The sequence below is a fragment of the Sminthopsis crassicaudata genome, chromosome 2 (genome assembly GCF_048593235.1).
Source record: "Sminthopsis crassicaudata isolate SCR6 chromosome 2, ASM4859323v1, whole genome shotgun sequence".
NCBI lineage: Eukaryota > Metazoa > Chordata > Mammalia > Dasyuromorphia > Dasyuridae > Sminthopsis > Sminthopsis crassicaudata.
In genome coordinates, this window is record NC_133618.1 from 141,738,418 (window position 1) to 141,763,864 (window position 25,447).

General features: G+C 38.2%; 1 long non-coding RNA gene across 1 annotated transcript in view; it reads right to left on the bottom strand.

Annotated features, from left to right (window-relative positions):
• Positions 1 to 201: 201 nt before the first annotated feature.
• LOC141553282 (uncharacterized) overlaps positions 202 to 25,447 on the bottom strand; it is a 36,207-nt gene continuing 10,961 nt past the window's right edge. The window contains exons 2-4 of the long non-coding RNA XR_012485370.1: positions 14,335 to 14,446; positions 9,371 to 9,396; positions 202 to 387 (exon numbers count right to left, since the gene is read on the bottom strand). This is a non-coding gene — a long non-coding RNA (uncharacterized LOC141553282). The remainder of the gene's footprint in view (positions 388 to 9,370; positions 9,397 to 14,334; positions 14,447 to 25,447) is intronic.

A 25,447-nucleotide genomic window follows, 5' to 3' on the forward strand; every position in this document is an offset into this window, starting at 1 on the left:
ATAAGAAATACAAAAAGCAAATAGAATATAGGTGTACTCCAGAAGGATAAAAAAATAAAATTATGACAAGGCAAACAAAAATGATTTTGATGAGAAGGAAAAAGGAAAAGTAACAAAAGAGCTTTAGCACACCATGGAAATTCTTTTTTTTTCTTTTTCTCTTTTTTTTCATCATGGTTACTAAATGAGCATATTAGGGAAATACTTGAATTTCATTAGGACAGCTGATAAAGTCTCTTACAATAATATTACAACTGCATTTCTAAAACTTCAGAATCTCCTTGTGGTGTGAAAGTGATCCTGAGCTCTCCAAGGCCAGATACATTTTCTGGAAGATCTCATGGAGCAGAAGGCCTTCCCAGAATGGCCTGGTAATAACTTGTTTTCCTAGGGGAAAAGGGAGAAGAGAACAAGTATTTGTTAAGTACCTAATATTTTACAGGTATTTTACAAATATTATTTAATTTGATCTTCACAACAACTCTGCAAGGCAGCTGCTATTATTATCTTCATTTTACACCTGAGGAAACTGAGGCAGACTCTTAAGTGACTTGTTTAGGATCACGCAGTTTGAGATTCTGAGACCAAGTTGCAATTCAGGTCTTCTTGACTCCAGGCCCAAGTTTCAAGCACTAGTCCAACTTAATTTGGAAAATTTCATCACCAACTTACCCACAAGATAATGAGTTGTTTGGGCATTAGCAGCTCTCAAAGACCATTTACTAAATTTTAGATGGCTTGGAAATTAATTCCTTAAATGAAGGAGTGAAATTGTAGGTGTTTGGAGTGTTAAATCCTCAAGGAAGAATTATCTAGCCAAGTCTCTTAACAACATAATAGTGTGAAAAATGGAGAATGTGTCACATTTTAGGAAGGACATTGCAATGCTAAAAAAAAAAAAAAAAAATGTCCAATGGAGTACCTAGAGATTATGCTGCCTGACAACCAATTGAATGATATGGGATGTTTAACTGGAAAAGAAAAGATTCATGGAAGTGTAAAGGAGGATATAATAGCTACCTTCAAGTATTTACAGGGCTGCTATGTGCAATAGAGGTTAGATTGATTCTTCTTAGCCTCAGGAGGGCAGGACTGGGAGTAGGGGGGAAGAGCAGAGGGGGCAGAAGCTGAAGAGGAAAACCTTTAAGATCAATAGAAGGAAAAAAAGATCAATAGAAGGAAAAACTTGCTAACAATTAGAACTGTCTGAAGTTGAAATGAAGTATTTTGAAAGGTAGTGTAGCTTCTCCCACCCTGGAACTCTCCAAATAAAAACTGGATAAACATTTGCATCCTTTATTGGGGGATCCTTATTCAGGTATCAGTGGGACAAAATGACCTCTGAGATTACTTCCAACACTAGAAGTTGTGATTCTATGATTCTATAGGATGTGGACTAGATGGTGGTAAAGTTAGAAAGATTTAGAATTGATTGATTGTCTTGATCTAACAGTGATCAATAAATTGCTGTTAGCCCAGAAAACTTTGTTCTTACTCTTGTTCTCTTCAACATTTTTATCAAAGACTTGGATAAAAACATTGATTTTTAAGCTCCTCAGAGTTAGAAATGACATAAAGTTGGCTAATAGAGTCAAGATCTAAGAGACTGGGACAGGCTGAAATGATGGGTAAAATCTAATAAGATGAAATTTATTAATTCTAAATATAAAGCCCTTCACTTGGGATAAAAAAAATCAGTGATGCAATTACAACACAGGAAAGTCATAACTAAAGTTAATACTTCATTTTAAAAAGAATCACAGATCTTTTTTCAAATGATACCTTTAACACTACAGTTGTTATAATGTTTCTCTTTGTCCTTTACACCCCCTTCATGTTTCATCCTAAAACAATAATAGCAAATAGAGATTAAGTGACTTGCCCAGGATGACACAACTAGGAAATGTCTGAATTCAGATTAAAACTCAGGTTGCCCTGACTCCAAGAACAGTGCTCTACTGTGCATGACAAAGCATCTATGGATCCTAAGCTAGATTTCAACATTGAGCTTCTTTCTTTTGAAAATTATGTGCCCCTGCAGGCTACTGTCTCCTGGGGGCTTTGAGCTTTCACAGATTTATCAAAAAATAAATACTTGCATGCCATAAAGTGTAGGATTTTCCAGAATTAAAATATGCACATTTATGAAAGTCTTATTAAAAAATGCTTAATCATAATGATGGCTGACTTTTTTATGGTGCTATAAGGTTCACAAAGCACTTTACATGCATGATCCCACCTGAACCTCATAAGAACTCTGCTAGGTAGATATTACAGTTATTATTTATAATACTTCTCTCCTTGATTTACCTCCTCTACATATTACATTCTAAGCAAGGTTTCCTTTGCCCACCCTGCTTCTGCTCCTGACCTGATCCATACTGACTGGTGCCACATAGCAAAGCTCTGCAATGGAATATCCCAAATAGAAGACTAAGAAATGAAAGGATCAGAAAAAGGCTGATTAGCACATAAGCAGATCCTTGGAGGAAGTTAGGAAGTCAACTGGACAGAATAAAAGAGAATGTGTTCCAGAATCAGAGAACCACCTCTGTGAAGGTATGAAGGTGGGAAATGTAACACTGATCTCTTGTAATAAGTCACGTTGTCCAGAACATGTGTGAAGGTGAGTAGAAAAAAATCTACAAGGGAAGGAGGGAGCCCAGTTTTTAACGTCAAGCTGAGATTGTGAAGCTGGGTGACTGGGAAGATGGTAATTTCTTCAACAGCCATGGGGAAGCCATAGGATGTATATGTTTGGGATAGGGGGAAAAAAAATCAACTTTTACCTATATTGAGTAAGAGATGGCTACTGGATATCCAAATGAAATATATACTTGTATATCTTACATCATTACAACTTATATACATCAGAGAAACAGACTGGATATCTGCATATGCAGGTGAAACAACAGATTTAAAACTCAAGGAGATATTAGAGTTACAACTTAGGCCAATCTCCTTAATTCAAAGGATGAAAACTGAAATCCAGAGAAATTAAGAGAATTGTCTAAAATCACAGTAGAGTTAAGATTTGAAGGTAAGTCCTGTGATTCTCTATTTCAGTATTCTTCACTTTGCTCCACGCTGGTGGATTCAAACCCGATGAAACAAAAGTGAGAATTAGTAGATCAATGGCAAACTAGAAAGGAGGATTCTTTGGAGTACCCCAAGACTCTCCTTGGCCATGTCCTACCCATCTTTTTTAGTGTTAGATAAAGATATAAAGAGCATATATAACTCATTTTTCCTTCTTTCCTTTTTTTTGAGGCTTATTGATGTCTTTCGCTTTTGTGTCTCCGCCAATTTTGAATATACCTTTCCCTAACCCTCTATTTATCATATTTGCAAAGGACACAAAGGTCAGAGAGCTAGTCCATCTATTAGATGAAGGAATAAAAGTTACAAAGGATCTTGACAAGTTAGAATGATGAGTCAAGACTAACAAGATGAAATTTAATGGAGATAAATGTAAAAATCTTTTTTTAAGGTCAAAATAATCAACTATACAAGTACAGGTTGTTGGGGGAGGGGTAGTTAGTGTTGCTGCAATCTCTGTAAGGGATCTGAGACCTCTACCTGATTTTCACAGTTAATATAAGCATTATTTGGCTTTTAAGAAAATGTCTATAATTATTTTTAACCAGGTAAACCTGTAATTTTATCTATGTAGGGAGGTCCCAGTGTGGAATTTTCTGTATCAATACAGATTGACAGCTTAAGTGACTTGTCCCCAGCAGCGTGTATGAGAGGCTGTTCTGCTGTTGTTCAGTGACTTTCAGTTATGTCCAACTCTGACCCCATTTGGGATTTTCATGGCAAAGATATTGGAATTTATTTTACACAGAAGAAAACTGGAGCAAACAGGGAGACATATCTTGCCCAGAAATGACAACGCCAATAAGTATCTGTGGCCATATTTGAACCCAAGAAGATGAGTCTTTCTGACTGCAGGTCCTATACTTTAACCTCTGTACACCTTTCTGCTCAAAATGTATTTGACCTAAATCTTCTTGTCTCTGAGGTTGTTTCACTATCCACTATACCATATTGCTTCTCATACTATAATCCTGGCCTGCTTATTAGAGCTGTAGCAACCTACAAAGAAAGAAGTGATAATCCTTCAGTACTCTATCCTTATCTGACAATACCTGAAATATTGGAATCATTATGGGGCCTCAGCTTTTAAGAGGGACATTGACAAACTGGAGTGTGATGAGAATAGAGAAAGGACTGAAAACCAAGTTATAGGAAGAATAATTGAAGATACTGGGACTCTTAAGAACCAAAGAGAAAAAAAAAATAATGGGAACATACCTGTCTTTTGATATTAGAAAGGCTTTGTATGAAAGAAGGAACAGACTTGTTCTCTGTTCATTCAACAAACATTTATTAAGAGTTCAATAGGCATTTATTAAATGCTTACTGTTTTCTGTAAACTAGATCACATTTCAAGTAACTTCCATTCCTCTGGGTGCAGTGTGTTTGAAAGTAAACCAATCTTCATTGGTGAAGATATTCACTGGGCATCCTATATAGTGATAAAGTCATAGTTGATGTGTCCCTTACTCCTTTTCTCCCTCATATTTTTTTATGCACAAAACCAGACAAGGCTATAGAAATAAAAGATGACAAAGGGAAAGAATAGAAAACTTGGGTTTTTTGTGAGGGTAAGGTCCCTTAGCTTGGTTCATAGTCAAAGTAAAGGCACTGGGCTTCTGAGTAATTTTAGAAAGGAGAAGAGGGGACACAGTTTTGTTTGTGTAAATGGCTTTTGATATTTACTAAAGCCCAACTTTGATTGGAGGTAAGCTCCATGGTGGAAGGGGAATCATTGTGCTAAGGACCATGCCTAAGTGCACTGTAAGAGGCAGGTCAGTTCTCCAAGAGCCTCCTCAGCTGTGAACATCTAGAGGAATTTCAAAGCAGCCTTTACTGAGGCAAATATTGCTTGTGGACTGGGAAAATAAATTGGAGGCAGAGGGAAGAGGAGAGAGGTCAGACAATGAAATGGCCTCTCAGTCAGAGAGGTCAGAGAACAGCAACTGCCTCTCGGTCTCCTTGAATCACCATTTCCTCTCACAAGAGGAGACGATCTCTTTTTTACCAGACATAAAGTAAAGTTACATATTATGTTCCCAACAACTCTGAGAGATCCCTTCACAAAAAGGTTAGCTCTTCTTGATTGTCCAACACAAGGTTCCAGGCCTAGCTCCACTTGGTCACTTTTTGGGCCCTGACTGACTTAGAGTAAATGCAATTAGCTATTATTTCCTTTTGGCAAGAAACCCTGAGGCTCTTCCCCTCCCAGATTGATTTTTTTTCCTAAGTAAAATAGACTATTATTTACTTTATTTCTTACCTGGCCTTAATCAATGATTGGGAGTTGTCTCAGTGATCTATTAAGGGCCTTAGCTTAAAAAGACCAAAGTCTCCCATTTCATCCAGGGCCATCTCCAGTCATTCTGATCTGCTGGACCCAGAAGGTTCTGGAGGGGAAAGTAAGGCAAGTGACCTTGCCCAGCCTTCCCTCACTTAAATCCAATTCTGCTGCATGGCATAGCATCTCCTCCCTGATGTCATGGCCCTCTTAGAGAGAGAAGGACAAACTACAATCTACAAGTCACTGGAATGACACCATTTGCCAAGGAAACAGACATAAAGTCTGTTCTTTAGCCAGCTAAGGAATTGGGAATCTCCCCAAAGGCCTAGGTGTGGGAAATCTGCAAAGAATCAACATTCCTGGTGGGGTCAGAACAGATGAATAATGGAAAGAGCTACCCAGCTTGGGGAATTCGGTCTAAGCTTAGTTTATTTGACTTCCTAGATAAATGAAGAGTAGCCAACTCCACTCTTGTGCTAATTAAATCATAAGAACAAATGATAAAGTGAAGAAAGAAGAAGGGTAGGGTGGATGAAAGCTGCTAAAAGTCTGTGCTAATGATAGCTGAGTCTACAGTAACATGAATGCCTTCGGTTAGCAGACAGAATGCTGAAGCAATGGCTTTTGTCAGGCCAAACACATCTGTGAATAATTGAACAATATGCATGTCGAAGGAGTCAGCAATTTATCACTGGCACGGCCTACACTTTTGAAAGCTGTGGAATAACTTTTGGAGGTGGGAATGGGAGAGAAAAGAGGGAGAAAAAAGTATTCAAGTACAGGTTGTTGAAGAAGAAGGGAGTTTGGAAATAAAAAGCTGCCCCATCCAAGATTATTTACAGTGACCTAGAATTTCATCCTAATAGTTTTTTTTCGGGCTTATAAGATGTCATCAGAGAATTATAGGATCTTAGATTTAGAATAAATTTTAGAGGTCATTTGTTTCAATTCTACAATTTCATACAAGAAGCTGAGCTCATAGAGATGCTTACTTGCCTAAGATCACTCAATTTATAAATGGCAAAACCAATATATGGTCCCTGGTCCTTGTGGGATAGAAGCAATACCATTGGCTTTGGAGCCAGAAGATCTGGATTAAAATATCAGCTCTTAGAAATCAAACATGTATGACCTTGGCTAAAACATTTAATCTATTTGGCCAATTCATCTCTCTGGGCCTCAACTTCCTTATCTGTAAAATTATAGAATCCGGCTAGTTTTCTGAGGTCCTTTCTAGCTCTATAATCTTTTCATCCTCTTTCTACAAAGGATTTTAAAAAATTATCTGGTGAGAAAGTAAAGTGGGATAAGAAAAAAGAATCATCAACAGCCCACATACCTGTTATATTGATATTCAGGCTCCCAAAATGTCACATAGATCCCTCCAAGGAGGGATTACAAGATGAAGACAAGAAAGAATTGCACAGGATGAGGAGCAATATGCAATGTGGAGGGACTTCTTTGATTGGGGCTACATCGCTGAAGAGAATGTCCATATGATAAGATCATGAATCCATTGTCATATTGAAATATTGAAAATTGCTGGATCTTAGATCTGATACTTTCTCTACTTCTCTTCCCAATTCCCCTACCTACCACCTTTCAAGGTTCAATTCAGTTCCCATCTATTCCCCAAAGCTATCCCTGACTCTTCCAGTCTTTACTGATTTATGCCTTAGCTGATCTCTTTTAGACTTTATGGCCATACAATTTAGATTCTGTCTTAAAGTTCTCTGTTTGCTTCAAGTATGCATTGTCTTCTCCCCAGTAAGAATTGGTACACATTTGTTGCACACGATGTATAACACAATTGTACAACAATGTGTTGGTACACATTCTGAAGTAGAAGAGAAAGAAGATAGTTTCAGAGAAGGGGAGTCATGTTCCAGTCAAGCTTGGACTTGATCTTGGATCTCTAAATCAACTCAAAGAAAGTGGTTGAGGTGATAGAGGAACTGTAATTGAAGGAAATGGAAAGTTTTAATCTAAAGATGAAAAGACTCTTGGAGAAGAAAGTAGGAAGAACATAAAAGAGTTCTTCAAATATTTGAAGAATTATGATATTAAATACACAATAAGTTTAGTCTGTGAAGACCTACTAGAAGTGTTGGTGAAAGTTATCAGGATTCATAATCTTCATATCCTTCTCCCACTCAAAAGCTTTCTATGACTCCGCATTACCTTCAGATTCTTTAACATGTCCTTCAAGGCACCTTCAGAGTCCTACTCTGGGCCTAGGTTTCTAAAAGTAAAGAGTAAAAGCAGATGTTTCTAGGTGACATCTAAGGCATCCCTAACATTCTTAACTTCTTCAAAAGTTGTGAGAGCTCACCCATGTGGGTGGGCTCACTGATCTGGAAGCCACTCATACTTTCTCATCTTACACATTTCTACCCACATCCCCACATAAGCCCTCTGAAGAGGGCCTCTTCCATGAACTAACCCAAGGCCCTAATTGAGGTCTCACAACATTCCAGAGGGTCAAGTCTATCTGCAATACCTAACTGGGACCCACTGCCTTTTTCAGTCATAAATTTCCTGGATGATGCCTTTTGCATCCATTTTTAAACATAAGCAGCTTATACCCACCAGACATCTCTCCTATAAAGAAGATCACTTACAATAGCATTTTTGAACTATTATTTTTGAACTAAGACCTCCAAAAAGAAAATCCAAGGACTCCTCTTAATTTCTTCCTACTTAAAAATTTCAAACATAATTCTACACAAAGTTTGCCTTTTATGAACCTCCCCCCTTTAGAAAACAATGAAAATTAGAACTAGAGGCTCAGTAACTTTAAACACATGTATGTATCATGTATTTGTAATGTAGGAATATATGTACTTCTAGAACATGGGGAAAAATTCTGAAGCAAGCTGAATTTGTCTTCAAAATCTTTCCTCTTCTGCCTCAGTAACCTGCTTTCTCCCTTCTGCTACTGCCTACCTCCTCATTGTACCCATTGTCCCTTTCCTACTAATGCAATAACTACTAACTCCCATAACTATTGAGACAAGAGGGGCCCGGTAAACTAATTCAAATTTGCATTTCATTTAGGAACAAAATAAGTCAAAGTAACTAATATGTAATGGTAGAATTTCAGGCATAAGTGACAGATTGAAAGGAAGCTTGAAAAATAGAGGATTTCTGTTCCCTGATTCCTTGAACTGAAACCTTTGCCTAGGATTAATCTGGTGCATTGCCACAGTCAGACTTTTGCCTTAATTTTATAATTGTAATTTCACAATTTTATAATAAATGAATTAAATTTAAATGGTAATTTTATAAAATTGCTGTGTTTGCAAATTTCTCAAAAAAGGCTGCTTAGATATTCTCAAGTACTGTGAAAGGGCTTAGACAATCAGAATTATAGAATGACACAGGTCCAAGCCACAACAGCTAAACAAGTAAGCTCACTCTAAACAATGGTCACTTAGCTTTTACTATAAAATAGGCACTAAAGGGAGAGAGAGAGGGATGGGAGAAGGAGGAAAAAGGAGAACAAGTACCCAGTCCCTTGTGAAGCATCCTATTCCACTTTGGGAGTGTTCAAAAATTTCTAATAAGTGACAGATTGAAAGAAAGCTTGAAGAATAGAGGATTTCTTTTCCCTGGTCCCTTATTCAAATAAAAAGTCATTGTGACTATGATAAAAACCTAAATTAACTACAAAGGATCTATATGGGAAGATGCTATCTGCTTCCAGAGAAAGAACTGAAAAATAGAACTGTGTATAGAATAATTTTCCATATAAGCATATTTACAAATAGATGTATATAGATAGAGATCTATATCTATCTTTCTATATACATATAAATGTTTTTATTATATATGTTTATGCATACATGTATATACACACAATACATATACAAATAGGTATAGTTTCAGTATCTATATATATAACTATATATATATAAACACATATCTATTTACATACACACATACACACACACACATACATAACACAAATAACAAATATACACATACCTATTTGTGGCTAATAGCAGCCATCCCTAGGATGGGGTAAAATGGGGAGAAAAAAGAAATTTATATGTTAATTTTATTATGTATTTAAAGGGATAGCAAATCATGCATAATAAATTTGCAGTTTTGTATGCAATCTTTTTTTTATTATGCTATGTTATAAAATTGCTTGTTTTATACCATAAATTAAAAACAAAATAAATAAAACAAAAATGTTCCTCTTTAAAGTTTTCTACCCATTTTTCCTGGTTCTTCCCTCTGGCTACAAACATAAGTTTATTCTCTCCTTCATATGACAGTCCTTCAAATCCACTTGAAGGCAGTGATCATGCCCCTTCTTGTCTTCTTTCCTCCCTCAGGCTAAACATTCTCAGTCCCTTCAAGTAAGCCTCATATGTGATCTTGAGATCCTTTACCATCCAGCTCACCCTGCTCAAGGTGTTATGCAGCTTATCAACAGCCTTCCTAAAATGTGACATCCAGAACTGTGTCCTGACTGGGGCAGAGCACAGTAGGACCATTTCTTCCTCTGACCTTGACACTATATAACTGAGTGAAATCTATGAAAGCAAGGGAGGTGCTACAGAGGAAGGGAAAGTTTCCTGGATTCAGTTGACCTGAGTTTTCTGACTTAATGAGCAAAGCAGTATGACCTTAGGCAAGTATTCAACTTTTCAGGATTTATTTTCTCTCCTGTTTGTGACACCTGTTTAAAAGGCCTGTTATGAGGAAATCAATTAGTAAGGTGCAAAGCACTCAAGAAATGTGAGGTACCTTTATTTTTAATGCATCCCTTATCCCTATACATTGGAAACAAGGGATTTGTCTGATGAAAGCCACCAGCTCCACTCCATGGTTCACTGAGCAGTATAGGTCACTCATTGTTTAGGGTGGAAAGGGCTCTTCTTAGTGACCTGTGTCATGTCTTGTATGACCAGAGCAACTATCTAGTCCCTTCTAGTTTCTCTCTCTCTCTCTCTCTCTCTCTCTCTCTCTCTCTCTCTCTCTCTCTTTCTGTCTGGTCACATACACACACAAACACAGGTGTATAAGCAAATAAGAAGAGCTGTTCAGGATAAAACAAAAGGGAGAGGGAATTGGATGTCCTCAGCTGGATTGTGGGAGATGTGACCAGTCTCACCCTACACCTCAGATTAGCTATTTTGGAAAATGGTTGCTACTATTTCTTCATTCTCCTTTCTCCTACAGAAGTGGAAGCAGAACCAAAAGGCCCAAGAGAATCAGGTCACAGGAAAATCTCAAAGGTTCCCTTCCTAAGACCAATATAGAAGGGGATCCATCATCCCCAATTTAAATACTTTTCTTACTCTGTGGCCAGTTCCTTTGTTTTCTTCAATTTATCCATCAATTTTCTCTTGTCAGTTAGTTGATCAATCAGTCATCTTTAGGGACTTATGCATCAGGGGTTGAAATAAAGGCAAAAACATTGTCCCTGAGCTGAAGGAGTAGCCAATCTTCAGCAGGCCATAGAATCACCCGGCTAGGACTGAGAGGCCCAGAGGTCATCAGCTCCAATGCCTCCCCAGGTCTAGAGAGGGTATTCAGTTTCTCTGAGATCTCACCCAGGTGGATAAACATGGGTTGGAACTCAAGTTGTCTGCCTCCAGAACTAGAGTATTTTCTGCTGTCTAAAAGAAGTATTTTCTTTTATTTGAAGTAGTTTACTCTCTTTCCTTTGGTTATTATTGTTATTGTTGTTGTTATTTCATTCATAACATTGAAACAACTATTAACAACCTTAGGTGGAGAAAATTTTCTTCCTTGGGAGGGTGATTTCCCAAGAATGATAACATAAGTATTATTGATTCTATTGATCAGCCACTATTGTCATTTAGGGCCTGTCAAAGTCTCTCCTGGCAGAGCAGTGTTTGATGCTGCACTTACTGGGTGCCCCTTGGCCCTGACCCTTCCTGACTGCCAAGCCTTAGCCTATTACTTCTGAGATCTCCCAGGGATAGCAAAGCCCACTTCCTTGCAGTTAATGAACCTCAGCTCCCAGCTCTGTCCCCGGCTAGGGCGGAGAAGGACAAGAGGCTGAGAGAAAGGGACGAGCTCCAGATGAAACCAGACTTTAATTTGATGGGATAAAAATAGACTTGGCCAATGTTGTTCTTTAAAAGCGAATTCCATGCTGGCACCAGACTCCGGATGAGCAGAACCCCGGACACCCTGAGTTCTGTTTGCTGTCTCTATGGAACGCTGCCAAGAAGGTTCATTTTCTCCTTCCCATCCCTTTCTCCACCGTTCCTATCCCCTCCCTTCCCCTTCCACCCCCAATGTCCCATGCTGTTTTTTAGTCTTTTGCACTCATCAAAAGAAGAGCATTCCTAGTATAGAGGGCCCCAGAGAAACATGGGTTAGGGCCATCCATAGGGCAGGGCTGGATTCCTTAATGGTTTATGTCAGGCATTTACCCCCCAAAATTAAAGCTAGCCTACTTGCTAGTATTAATGTCACTTCAGTGGGGCTCCTTGAACTGATATTTCAAATCCTAAACTTCATTTAAATTACTTTAAGACAGCCCCTCTCCTCTCAGAAGATTTTTTTTTCAATAGATGCTAGGGTGGAAGTATGGGAAAGGCCTGGGTTCTAGTCACAATTTATTATGCTTTGCAGTTAGACTGCTCTACAAGCCAAGTCCCCTTCAGTTCAGCTTCTCCAGCCAAAAAGCAATTGAATTTCCCTACTTAAATAATAGGCACACAAGTCGGGTTAGGTAGGACTTGAGAAACTTGGGAGTACAGTGGTTAGAACGCCAAACTTGAAATCAAGAAGACCTGAGTTCAAATACAACTCTCACTTAGCTGGGTGATCCTGGGCAAGCCACTTAATCTGTTTGTCTATTTCCTCATTTGTAAAATAAGGAATGTAAAAATGTAAAAAATAATAATAGTAATAGCATCTCCCTCCTAGGATTGTTGTGAGGATCGAATAAGATAATAATTATAAAGCATTTGGTATAAAATAAGTATCATATAAAAGTTATTGTTATCATTGTTAATGTTACTGTTCACTCATTTTCATTTCTGTCTGACTCTTTGTGACCCCATTTGGGGTTTTCTTGGCTAAAATACTGGAATGATTTGCATTTCCTTCTCTGGTTCATTTTACAAGTGAAGAATAAGGCAAATAGAATCAAGGGACTTGCTCAGGATCATATAGCTAGTGTCTGAGTCTGGATTTGAACTCAGGAAGATGAGTGTTCCTGACTCCAGATCCAGTACTCTATCTACTGAGTCACCTAACTGTTCTATTATTATTAATGGAATAGAGACAAAGTCAAATCTCAAAGATTATTCAAGGTCAAGTTTACATCCTATTTCTTCCCACCATCAAAAGCTGTAAATAGACTTGTCTCCTGATCTGACACCTCTCAACTCAGCCTTACATTAACCAGACTTGCCCCATGCCTGGAACTTTCTCCTCTCAGCCTCCTGGCTCTCCTGGCTGCCATGGAGTCTCAACTAAACTACCCCCTTCTTCAGGATGCCTTCCCAGTCCTCCTTAAAATGCAAGTGCCTTCCTCCTTTTAAGTATCTCCAGTATATCCTGAAGACAGCTTGCTTGCACGTAATTATTTTTATGTTGTTTCTTCCATTAGACTGAGAGTTCCTTAAGAATAGGGATGGGGTTTTTTGTTTGCTTTTCTGCCTTTCTTCATATTCCCAGAACCTAGGCCAGCACCTGGCATATAGTAGGTGATCAATAAATGCTAGTTTTCTGACTGACTGAACTTGGTAACATCAGGACCTGAGAGATCCAGCCTCAAAGGCTTCACAATCAATCCTAACAGATGCAGTCTTCCAAAGTCCTCAGGGCCTTGTGGCTGTGTGACTGGGCTCACAAGCTTAGCTGTGTGTCTCTTATTCTGAAATCAAGCTCATTGGAACAGTAGGCCATTAAATTCTACTGTGAGAGGCAGCTTCTTTGCCCAGAAATCTCAAGTTGTTTTTGCTCTGAATATTATGATTTGTAAATAGCATAAAATAACTATATTTTGTTTTGTTCTGCTTTTTAATATACTTAAGACCATGACAGCTGACAAAACTTGGAAGATACCACCTGTAGCACTCTGGTGTTCCCATTTAGTCAACAGAACAGGAGCCAGCAAGCAAATAGCTCTTTGGAGCAGTAAAAGCTGGGGTAATTCAGTGTAACTTCTTCTCAAGTCAACTGGTATGGCCTACCATCCCCCAGTGAGCTGATGCAGAGGAGTTTCTGGTGTCTCCATCAAAAGACTATCAGGGAACACAATGTGTGGAATCTATTATCTACCGCCCCCCCAATCCTGGAAGCCTTTCATTCTGAAGCCCTACAGGGGTCCCCCAAGACACTACCACATCTTTTCCATTTTTTCTGCTAGCCCAAATCTCAAAAGATTATTCAGGGCTCAATTATATATATTCCATCTCTTCCAAGAACAATCCAAGCATCTTCATTTCTGTTTTGGACATGTCCCCTTCTCCTGCTGGATGCTCATTACCTTGCCTATACATCTATATCTATATGGATATAGATGTAGATATAGCTATTATAGATATAGAGGGGGATAGGCCCACATATGTATGTGGGTGTGTATGTATATAAAAAGTTTTATCAATAGGGAATAAATTTGTCTCAGTATTTATTCTTTTCTTAATGCCTCTTCTCACAGAAATTTGAGAAGCTGAATCTTCCTAAATCACATCATTCTCTTTCTATTAGACAGCATCGAGGTTTGTGATCTTATTTTTGGTACCTACTTCCATCTACCTAATAGCAACTCTTCCTGGAGGAAGCTAGAGGTTTGCCAGAGGCTCTTGCCATCAATATAATCTGTTCTGGATACAACAAAGAGCTCATTGAGCCTAAGGACAAAAAGAAAGTCTCAGGTTCTGTTTCAATTGTCCTTTGGGAAATTTATCAAAATTACTTAAAAAGTCATAACCAGAAGTTTGACTTCTTACCGTCAGTTCATGAAGTCCAGGTTCAGTGCTCTAGAATTTTACTGAGATTTAAATCTCTGACATGGTTAAATCCTGTGCCTTTCCAAATAACCACTAGTGTCCTTCTTTAACCCTGTAGGAAGCCAATATACAGAAATATTCAATATTAAGCTTTTATAATTGATCATAGATTTTAGGTCAAGGGAAAAAACTAGCAAATATATAATTAAATTAGAAATTATAACAATCATTAAAGAACAGAGAAATATTAAAATAAAATTGTCTTTCATTTACAGATAGAGATGAAAACAGTTGGAAAGAGTGAATATGTTCCCTTCTCCCCTTTTACATCTCTCTTCCCAGTTCTAATTTTTAATGTCCCCCCAAAAGTAGATGCAATGGTCTAAACCAAAGATGCCAAACACACAGAACCTCCTTCCCCCCAACTAGACTAGATTAGGAATTATTTTACAAAAGAACTTAAAATGCAATAAAATACAGATAATGCCAATATATGGTTTTCTAAGTTACTATGTAATAAGAAGGGATCTTTATGTATGTTTTAGCAGATTTGAGTTTTCACCACTGTCCTAGACCATAATGATTTTCACCTTACTAAATCACATTATTATTAAGTATCCATTCCAGCATGAGTGCTTAATTTCCCTGAGCAGACTAAATTATTAAAAGGCAGGAGACCCTTAGGATCACAGAATCTAAGACTTAAAACTAGAAAGAAGCTTGGAAGATTGGCAATTATCTAGTCCAATCTGCTCACTTACAGATAACAAACAGATGAGACCTAAAGACATGATGGGATTTGCTCAAAGACAAATACTAAAGAGAAGAGCCCCAATTCTGACTCCATATCTGACACTCCACTATACTCTAGTTTTTTTTTTATTTTAACTGATATGCAGTAGGGGTGAGGGGAAGAGGAGAGAGAGAGAGAGAGAGAGAGAGAGAGAGAGAGAGAGAGAGAGAGAGAGAGAGAGAGAGAGAGAGAGAGAACATCATCTTTTCAATGTTTGTAAGTTTATAGTATCTTTAAACCCATCAAATAGCAGACCCAGAAAATAGTTAACAAAAGAAAAAAATATCCATGAGACTCATGGACATTAACAATATATATGATAGGAGCTTTGTAGGGGAAAGAGCCCAACTTGTAGATTTGACATGCGAGATGGCACATTTTTGTTATCAGACATTGGGCCTCATACAAATTTATGTTGTTCAGTTGTTTCACTCATATCTGACTCTTCCCTGACCTTATTTGGAATTTTCTTTGCAAGGATATTAGAGTGGTTTGCCCATTTCATTAACCAGCTCATTTTACAGATGAGGAAACTGAGGCAAACAAGGTTAAGTGACTTGCTCAGAACCAGTAAGTGTCTAAAGTCACATTTGAACTCAAGACTTTCTAGCTACAAGCACAAAACTCTAACTGTTGCACCACTTAACTGCCACCTTTTAGAGATAGAACACCCTTTTTCTGGAATATTAAAGCTAAAATATTGGTAACTTTTTAACCTATCAAACCCTTTGTAGATGAAGAAAACAGGAAGAAAAAAAAAACAGCCTTGAAGAAAGTATATATAAAGGCAGAATGACTCGACATCTATTTTTAGAGACATATTACTTTCAGAGTCCTAGGTAGTTACACTACAACAAAATTGTTTGCCCTCACCAGTTCTTCCTGCAAATTCTTCTAAATAAAATACAAACCACTTTCAGTGTGTAGTTTGTCCAGATATGCCAAGGATAATAGGAATGCTTCTAATAATATAGGATGAGGACAAAATCATTAGGGACACCTATAAAAATCTTTGATATTATCCCCTATTCTCTTCTCCTTTGAAGCAATTTCTGATAGAGAGGCAACCCTTCTCCTTGCCAAAGCCAGACTCCCTCTGCTTATATCCTTGATCTCATCCCTTCCCATCTTCTTCAACAAATTGTTCCCACAATCATCCTCTTTCTCTCTCTCATGTTCAATCTCTCTCAATCTATTTGCTCCTTCCCTGTTGCCTATAATCATGCCCAAGTGTCCTCCATTTTTTAAAACACACACACACACACACACACACACACACACACACACACACACACACTTTCAGTAGACATTGCCAACCCTTTGAGTTATCTTTTATTTCTCCTGCTTTTACAAGCAAATCTTCAGAAAAAGCTATTCACATTCATTGACAAACTCTTCTCATTTGCTTCTCTGTCCCTTCAATTTCTTTCATTATGATTTCCAGCCTCGTAATTCAACTGAATTTGCTCTGCCAATGTGTCAATGATCTTTTAATTGTCTGATGCAATGACCTTTTTTCAACCCTTATTCTTCTTGATCTCTCTCTGCAGCACTTTTACTGTATATCATCCTCTTCTGGAAATCTCTTCCTTCTGAGTTTTTCTGACATTATTTCTTGCTTCTTATTTCCTTATCTGTTTCTTCTCCTTAGCTAAATCATCAATCACATTTGATCTTCTCATTGTGGGTATTCCTCAAACTTTCCCCAAATTCCTCCACATTCTTTCTCTGACCTCATCTGCTTACATGATTTTAATGATCATTTCTATGCAGTTAACTCCTAAATGTGTGTATCCAGTTTTACTACATCTCATAAAATGTGGTCCCACATCATCAACTGTCTGTGGGGCATTTCAAATTGAATATCCCACTGATACCTAAAATTCTTGTTTGTTCAGAACAGAACTCATTATTTCTTTCCTCTAAAACCCAGCACTCTTTTTCACTTTCCTATTTCTGCTAAGGATACCACTATCTTCCTAGTCACCCATTCTTGCTTCCTTACTCTTTTTCACCCACCATATTCAATCAATGGTTGTCTTGTCAATTTGATCTTTAGGACATTTCACCCATTCATGTCCTATTCTTTTTTATATCCTCCTCTGTGAACGTCTTCAAGATGTTCACTTGTTGGATAGCTTCTGGGGGAAATACATTTTTCTACTGATTGTTCTAGATCAGATTTTTCAGCCTCAAATCAAAAGTCACAACCAGCCCATGAGACTCCCAAGAACAGGCCAAATTAGATTCAAATATAATTGGGAAATGTTTTTTTGTGTTATATTTTTATTTATTTTGCTAATGTTAGTTTATAGGTTTTTTTAAGTCAAAATAAGGACCACGCAATTACCTTGTATTTACTTTGACAATATGTGTTATCTACTTATATATAAGTTCTTTTTCTTTATACAATGAAAGTACTCTGAAGGCAGGGACACTTTTTCCTTTTATCTTTGCATCTCAAATACCTAGTACAGTGCCTGACATAGAACAGTTGCTTAATAAGTAATAAATCAATGATGAATTGATCTAGTGGAAAGAAAATGAATTTGGGCAACAAGTAATTAGAAAGCTGTGTGACTTGGAGTAAATCCTTTCCCTCTCTGCATCCCAGATTGTCTATAAGAAACATGAGAGAGTTCATCTAAATGATCTCCAAGGCTCCTTGTAACTGGAACACTTTAGGGGTTCTCTCTAACTACAGAGAAGCTGGAAACTTTGAACATTTGCCCTTTCCCCCAGACTTTAAGCCCTTTGTTTCCTCTTATCAAGGTCGCTTTGGAAACTGCTTTCAAATTGTTTCCCTCCTTCAATCAACTTTCACATTCATAATTCGGCAGATATACTTGGGTGCCTAGCAGAAAAGCGTTTGTGGCTTTTTGTTTCCTGGCATGATTAGGGGTAATCATTGCACTTGGGAAAAATAATAAAGCCAAGGTCTGATGTGGGATCAAAGTGAAGAGACCAGCTCTACATATAGGCCATCGGGAGACAGAGCAACATGCAGGGCTGAAGCCTTCACCACCAAAGGGAAGGGGGAAGGGGCTTTTTCCATCTGAATAAGGCAAATCAAATTCACAATTGACTGCTCAGCAGCTCTGGCTGATTATGTAGCAGGAACATAGCTGTGTATGGCCCTCAGGCCAGTCCAACCAAGGCCTGCAGAATGCTTGATGCTTGATGGGGCTGGAAGAGAACTTGCCGACTCATGTATCTCAAAATGAGGTGGGAGAGGAGATATGAAAGCCAACAGCCATCTGGTTTACAAAAGCCCCCCTAAGGCTATGAGCTGTGCTGCAGTGGCCTGCATTGGTGGGTACTAAGCTGGCAGGGCACAGGAGGGCAGAAGGCTCAAATTTGCCTCAAATAAATGCTGAACTCAGTGTCAAAGTGTGTGGTTAAGGGAAGGAAGTGGGTACTGACCTGGCTGTGCAGGATTACTGGACATCAAAAATTGAGGAAAAGGGAACAAGTGTCCTACCCTTTGCTCTTGAGAAAAAGTCCAAAGTCTGTGGTTGAGTGTTGTATGTTAACTTATTATATTTTTCTAGCATTGAGGAAGGAGTGCTAGGAAATGCCTATCACTTTACCAAAGCACTGGAAGCAATTGTTACATGGATGATTTATGTGGGAATCTTGAGACAGAGCAGGGTTGACTAGGTCATGATCTCTGGAAGCTTTAATTCTCCCAGCTTGTGAGAAATACTAGGAGTAGAACCAGATTGGTTGGAAACAACCAGTCAGCTGGGACTGAAACACTGGTATGGGAAAAAATGTGCCAGGAACAAGAGGGTACCTGCCTGTATTTCCAGGTCAAGATAAGAAACCAGCTACATGGGAACAGAGGAATAACTTCATTATTAAGTTTATTTATACGTTATATATGGTCAAACTCAAAGTCTCTTAGGAGAAGCTCCTTACACTAAGTAAACTGATACCTGTATACTCTAAGTTTGTTTTATTAAAGCTATTCTCCCTACCCTTCTCCCACCCCTAAATGCCATCTGAAAATTCACTTCTCCTTAGATCCACTAAGGGAAAACAGTAGATTAATCTGGTGGCAATAGGATTGTAACTGCAGAAAGGGCCAGGTGAAATCAGGACATCCTAAGTCTAAGGTAAAATCAGTCATTATTATGTATCTACCATATGCCAGACACTGTGCTAAGTTCTGGGCACACAAAAGAATCAATAAACAGTCCTTGCTCTCAAGGAAGCTTACAATCTAATGAAGAAGACAACAAGTAAACAAATATATACAAACAAGCCATGTACAGGATATACAGAAAGTAAATAAGGGAAGGAAAACATTAGTCTGGTAAAGGCATTCACCCTCCTTAATAATAAGGAGAAAATCATTCCAGGAATATCCCCCAAAGAGCCAGGATCCCAGATCCAAGAAGAGATGCCACTTTAGGACATTGTCAAGCTCAATTTTGAATTTTTTTTCTGGGCTTCTAAAAAAAGTTATGGAAAAAATCATTTTTGGTCAATATTGCTAGGAGGGGAAGGGTGAGTCTCAGGTGCTCCCAATCAGGACCACTGCAATTCAAAGTCAAGGTCAGACTAACACTTTTGTTATATGTAATCTTTCATTCTCAAAGAAGACATATGACATCAGAAGATCATGTCTAACTTGAAAGTGAGTTGGATTTAAGTGAGGGAGAGCTATGCAAAATCACACTCTCCTCCAAAGCCATTCAGAGTCCAGTGGCAAGCCGTAAGTCAGGACAACTGTTGATGGCCCTAGAAACCTGGCCTTTTTAAGCTAAGGTCTTTCCCAGGTTTGTCTGAGGCAGCCCATTCAGTGATTAAAGGCTAAGTCAAAATTGAGGCAAAAGATGGCCTAGCTTGACTTCACAAAAGAATCAATCTAAGAGGGGAAGACCCTCAGAGTTTCTGACCCAAACAGAAACAATTGCAATTTTACACTCATTCTGAGCCATCAAAACTCAAACAAAGAGCAAGTGAAGCTTGAGCTGTAACCTATTATTGGCCAATCAGTGAAAGCCAGAGTGATTTAGGCTTAAAGGCAGCCCATTTGAATCCTAATGGACTTTATGAAGCCTGGTTAACCAGAGTTGTATTTCAGGAAATCATAAATAAAAACTACATGAGACAAAAGAGTTAATTGCCCCAGTTTTGTTTTGTTTTATGGGGGGGAGGCAATGATAGAATAAATACATAGGGAAACCCAAGATATTCTACAAAGTATAAGTGATCATAATTTATATTCCCACATGTAAGGCTATGACTCCTCACATAGAGGGAGAAGAGGAGAAAGAAGAAGGAAACAGCAATATTGCCCAACTGCAACTGACCAGTTGAGTCCCCAAGTGGCTACTATTACACACAGATTGCTGTTCTTCCTTCATTTTCCAAGAGGACCAATGACATCAGGAAGATGATATCTTGACTTGCAAGTTAATTAGATTTAAGTAAGGCAGATCTGTGAAGTCATTAGCCTCATCCTCTCCTCCAGAATCATTTGGAGTCATTCTGTCTTCAAGAGACAGAAGAATAATAGCAAGGAATTGAGTTCTGTTGGGGAATGGGAAGCTTACATGGCAAGGAGTTGGCAATCTATAAACAATGATCTGTTTTTCATATCAATTCTTCTACTGGGCAAAACAGAGTGGTTCACTGAGGTGCTGTGAAAATTCTGGTCCTGGCTGAATAGAAGCCAGCTGGAGGTTGCCACTCTCTTTTATGGTGCAATCAATAAACTCTTAAAATCCTTAAAAACAAGTTCAGGGAGGAAGGTTGAGAATCATGGGATTGGAAGAGATAGAAAAACTGCAGAGCTTGGAAGAAACACTGTGATTCTGGCATTAGAGAGTTTATCAATATTAATGTTGATATTTATGCCAGCAAATAAGAAACACTACACTCTGCAACATCTTACAAATGCTTCTAGTGGGAGATGACCATCAGGACTTTCTGGATGGTCATTCTCTGACGTGAGAAATCACTGAACAAGCATTCTTCTCTTTCCAGTGTAGGTAGTTTTCAGGCTGCATCTTTCCTCCCCACCCCTACTTCCACCCCCAATTCTTAGCTGGGTGGTACAACAGATAGAGCTTAGTGCCAAGATCTGAGTTCAGCCCTTGCTTCACATACTACCTATCTGTGTGACTTTAAGAAAGTCTCTCTACTTCTGATTGCCTCCATTTCCTCAGCTGTAATATAAGGATAATAATAGGATTTAATTTAATAATAGGATAATAATGTAGGATTGTTGTAAAGATCAAACGAATTAATATTTGTAAAACAGGTTTAGCATAGTGCCTGGCATGTAATAGGTGCTATATAAATGCTGGTTTAATTCTATTTAAATTCTTGGTGCCTCTGACTGCTTCAGTTTTCTCAGCTGTAAAATGGGGATAATAATAGTACCTACTTCACAGGATTATTGTGAGGATAAAATGAAGATATTTGTAAAGCACTTATCAGTGCCTGAGATGCAGTAGACTTTTTTTAAAGCTTTTTATTTTCAGCCTTGAATTCAGGAGGACCCGAGTTCAAATCTGATCTCAGACAGTGGTCTCAGACACTTAACACTTCCTAGCTGTGTGACCCTGGGCAAGTCACTTAACCCCAGCCTCAGGAAGGGGAAAAAAAAAAGCTTTTTATTTTTTAAGACATATTCATAGACAATTCTTCAACATTAGCCCTTGCAAAAAATCCTGTATTCCAATTTCCCCCTCCTTCCCCCAGGCTACTGCTAGATGGCAAGGAGTCCAATATATGTTCAACATGGTAGAAATATGTTAATTCCAATATATACATGCATATTTATATAATTATCGTGCCACACAAGAGAAAAAAATGAAGCAAAATAAAATGCAAGCAAACAACAACAAAAAAGTGAAAATGTTGTGTTATGAACCACACTCAATTCCCATAGTCCTCTCTCTGGGTGTTGAAGGCTCTCTGTCACTGAACAATTAGAAATGGTTTGAATCGTCTGTGTTGAAGAGAGCCATGTCCATCAGAATTGATCATCATATTGTCTTTTTGTTGCCATATATAATGATCTCCTGGTTCTGCTCATTTCACTCAACATCAGTTCATATAAGTCTCCCCAAATCTTTCTGTATTGATCCTGCAGGTCATTTCTTTCAGAACAATAATATTCCATAACATTCATATAGTATAACTTACTCAGCCATTCTCCAACTGATGGGCATCCAGTTTCTGGCCACTACACAGAGGGCTGCCACAAACATTTTTGCACATGTGGGTCCCTTTCCCTCCTTTAAAGTCTCTTTGGGATATAAGCCCAGTAGTAACACATTGGATCAAAGGGTGTGCTTCCAGTTTCTTGCCAGATGTAGTAGACTTTTAATAAATGTTCCCTACTCTTCTCTCCCTTTAAACAGACACCAGCTTTTCTTTATATCTTCTAGATGGACAAGGAACTATAATGCATATACAACTTATTTTCATACCAATTAGATACTAGTTATAGCATGAAACAAGGAAGGTCCTAGAATTATATTGACCAAACAGTGATTTCCTCATGTTATTTATTCTTCATTCTTGAAGATCAACGACACCAAGAATGTAATATCTTAACTTGCAAGTGGATTGGAGTTCAGTGAATCAGAATTGTGCAAAGTCACCAGCCTACTCTTTCTGGTATTCCAATAACTCCAATGATTTCCTCTATAGATTTCTTTAAATTTTTTTCAGCAAAAGATCCTGACTCGGGCTTGCAATATCCTAAGGTGAGATCTCTCCTTGGATCTAGGGATCCTGGATCCTTGGAGGATATTTCTGAAATAATTTTCTCTTTATCATCTGTGAAAATGAATTCCTTTCACGGAAGAAGTAAGTTTAATTGGGCCCTGAAGGTGGAAGAAAAAGGAGAGGAGAAGACATTGCATTAATAATAATCCAGTGTGTATATGAAAGTGGGAAATTGTTGGGTGTTTCTAGGAGACAAAAAGCAGACTATTTATATGATAGCACACAGAGAGGCGATTAATATGAAATAAGACTAGAAAAGTGGAGAAGTAGAAACTCTTGAATGCCAGGCTAAGGCATTTGGATGGTATTCCATGGACAATAGGGAGCTATCAAAGGGCTCCAAGCTGAAGTGTGATGTATTTGGATGGGTGCACAGGAAGATTAACTTGGCAATGTCATGTGGGAGAGACTGGAGGGAGGATGAAAACGGGGAGTTAGTTAAGGGATTGGTTAATAGTCCAGCTGGAAGGTAATGAGGGCTTAAATTTAGGTGACAGCAGGGGAAACAGAAAGGTTGGAATGAAAGAGATAAAATGTGAATGTAAAATCAACAGAACTTGGCAACATATTGAATGTGGAAGGTGAGAGAAAGGGCAGAATCAAAGATGACATCAGTATTTTAAGCCTAGGTTAATGGTGATACCAGCAGTAGAAAATGAGGAAGTCAGCAAATGGAATCATTAATTTCCTAATATCTCTTATGCATGTCTCATAGGGAAAGTCTGATCTCAAAAAAACTAATAATCTCTATCACTTCCACTGAGCCAAAGGACCATCATTCCAGCAAAGTATAATAATACAGCCATGGAATACCCTAAAGCACCCAAAGTTTACATCCTTGTGGATTTCTTCTGGGATCAGGAGCTCCAGTATTGTACAGAAGAGGAAAAACACCCAAAATCTCCAATCCACAGAAGCTGAGCTAACACCCAGCAATGAGAGTCCTCCTGACTCTTCTCTACTTTCATTTTTTAACTTTATTGTTATCATAATGAGAAAATCTTATATTCAACACCAAATACAACATCTTCTCTTCTATACAATACTTGAATGGGTAAAAACTCAGAGACTTGCACCAGTAACCCCTTGTGATGCTTTCAAGTCCATACAGTTCCTCTTTCTTGCTCTTTCCCATGTAATAACAAGAACAGTTTTGGATAATTCAACAATTCCATTTTTAAAATGCTTTGCAAAGCACTATCTTAGGCACTGGGGATACAAAAACAAGGTTTTGTCCTCAAGGAACTTACATATTAGGATATAAAGCATGTACACAAATATAGAAATACTATATAATAATTAGAGGTAGGAAGATAAGGAAACATTGAACAGGAAGCATTACCTGAGCTGAACTTTGAAGGAGATGCAGAGGGGAGATGCAGGGAATGGATTCCTGAACTAGGGTAAAGGTACAAAGATGGGAGACAGACTATCAAGTCTGCAGAACAGCTGGTAAGCTAGTTTGGCTAGAAGGTAGAGAGTATGAAGAGAAGTAATAAGAAATTAATCAAAAAGTTAGATGGGAGATAAATCATGGAAGGTTTTAATTGCCATACTGAGCAATGTGCGATTATCCAGCAGGTAATAGGGAGCCCCTGCTGATTTTTGAGCAAGGGAATGACTTGGTCAAATCTGTGTTTTGGGAATATTAATTTGGGAGCTATGTGGTAAATAGCCTGGATGGGAGAGAGATCACAGGTGTGACTAGAGTATGCATATCTGTGGGAGCGATTGAAAGCAAGGAGACAAATTAGAAGATTATTTCCCGAGTACAGGCTAGAGGGAATGAGACTGTGTGCGTGGAGAGATAATAAGTTCAGTTTGGGACATTAAGACCATTCCTGGGTACTGTACAAACAAGGTGGCAGATGTTTAGCTGATTTAATGTTGTGGATACAAGTGAGGCTACACCTCATTTTGCACAAGTGTTTTTCTATTTTAAATACATTAGGGGAATGTGCTATTAAAAAATAAAACCTGAAGTGATTCCTTTTGCAAGGCCAAAGAATCTTTTCACCAAATGGATACAGGTATGCTGACTTTGTACAAAACCAATAAATTCAAATTCAAATTATTAAAAAAGGTCACCAATTCAGAGACAGCAATTTTCTTTACAAACTCCTTTGCATCAGCATGGAATTCCCCATAGGATTCTTTCTGATGGTGATTTCCCCTCTGGCTCCATTTACCCCCCCCCTCAAATGGATCTAATCTATCCATAGTGTTATATATACCTTTACCTATATGCATTTGAAAGTTTTAGCATTACATAGAGAAGAGAAGGCTTGCCCAAGAAGACCTCTGTCTCTAACACATACTGGTGGTATAATTATGTTTAAATCATTTATCTGTGGCAAGAGGTGATATAGTGGATAGAGAGCTAGTTCTGGAGTCAAAAAGTCATTTCAATCATGCTTGACATTCTGTGTCCTCATTTGGAGTTTTCTTGGCAAAGACACCAAAGGGATTTGCAATTTCCTTCTCCAGATTATGTAAATAGATGAGGAAACAGAGGCAAGCAGAATTAAAGTGACTTGCCCAGGATCACACAGCTAGTAAGTGCCTAAG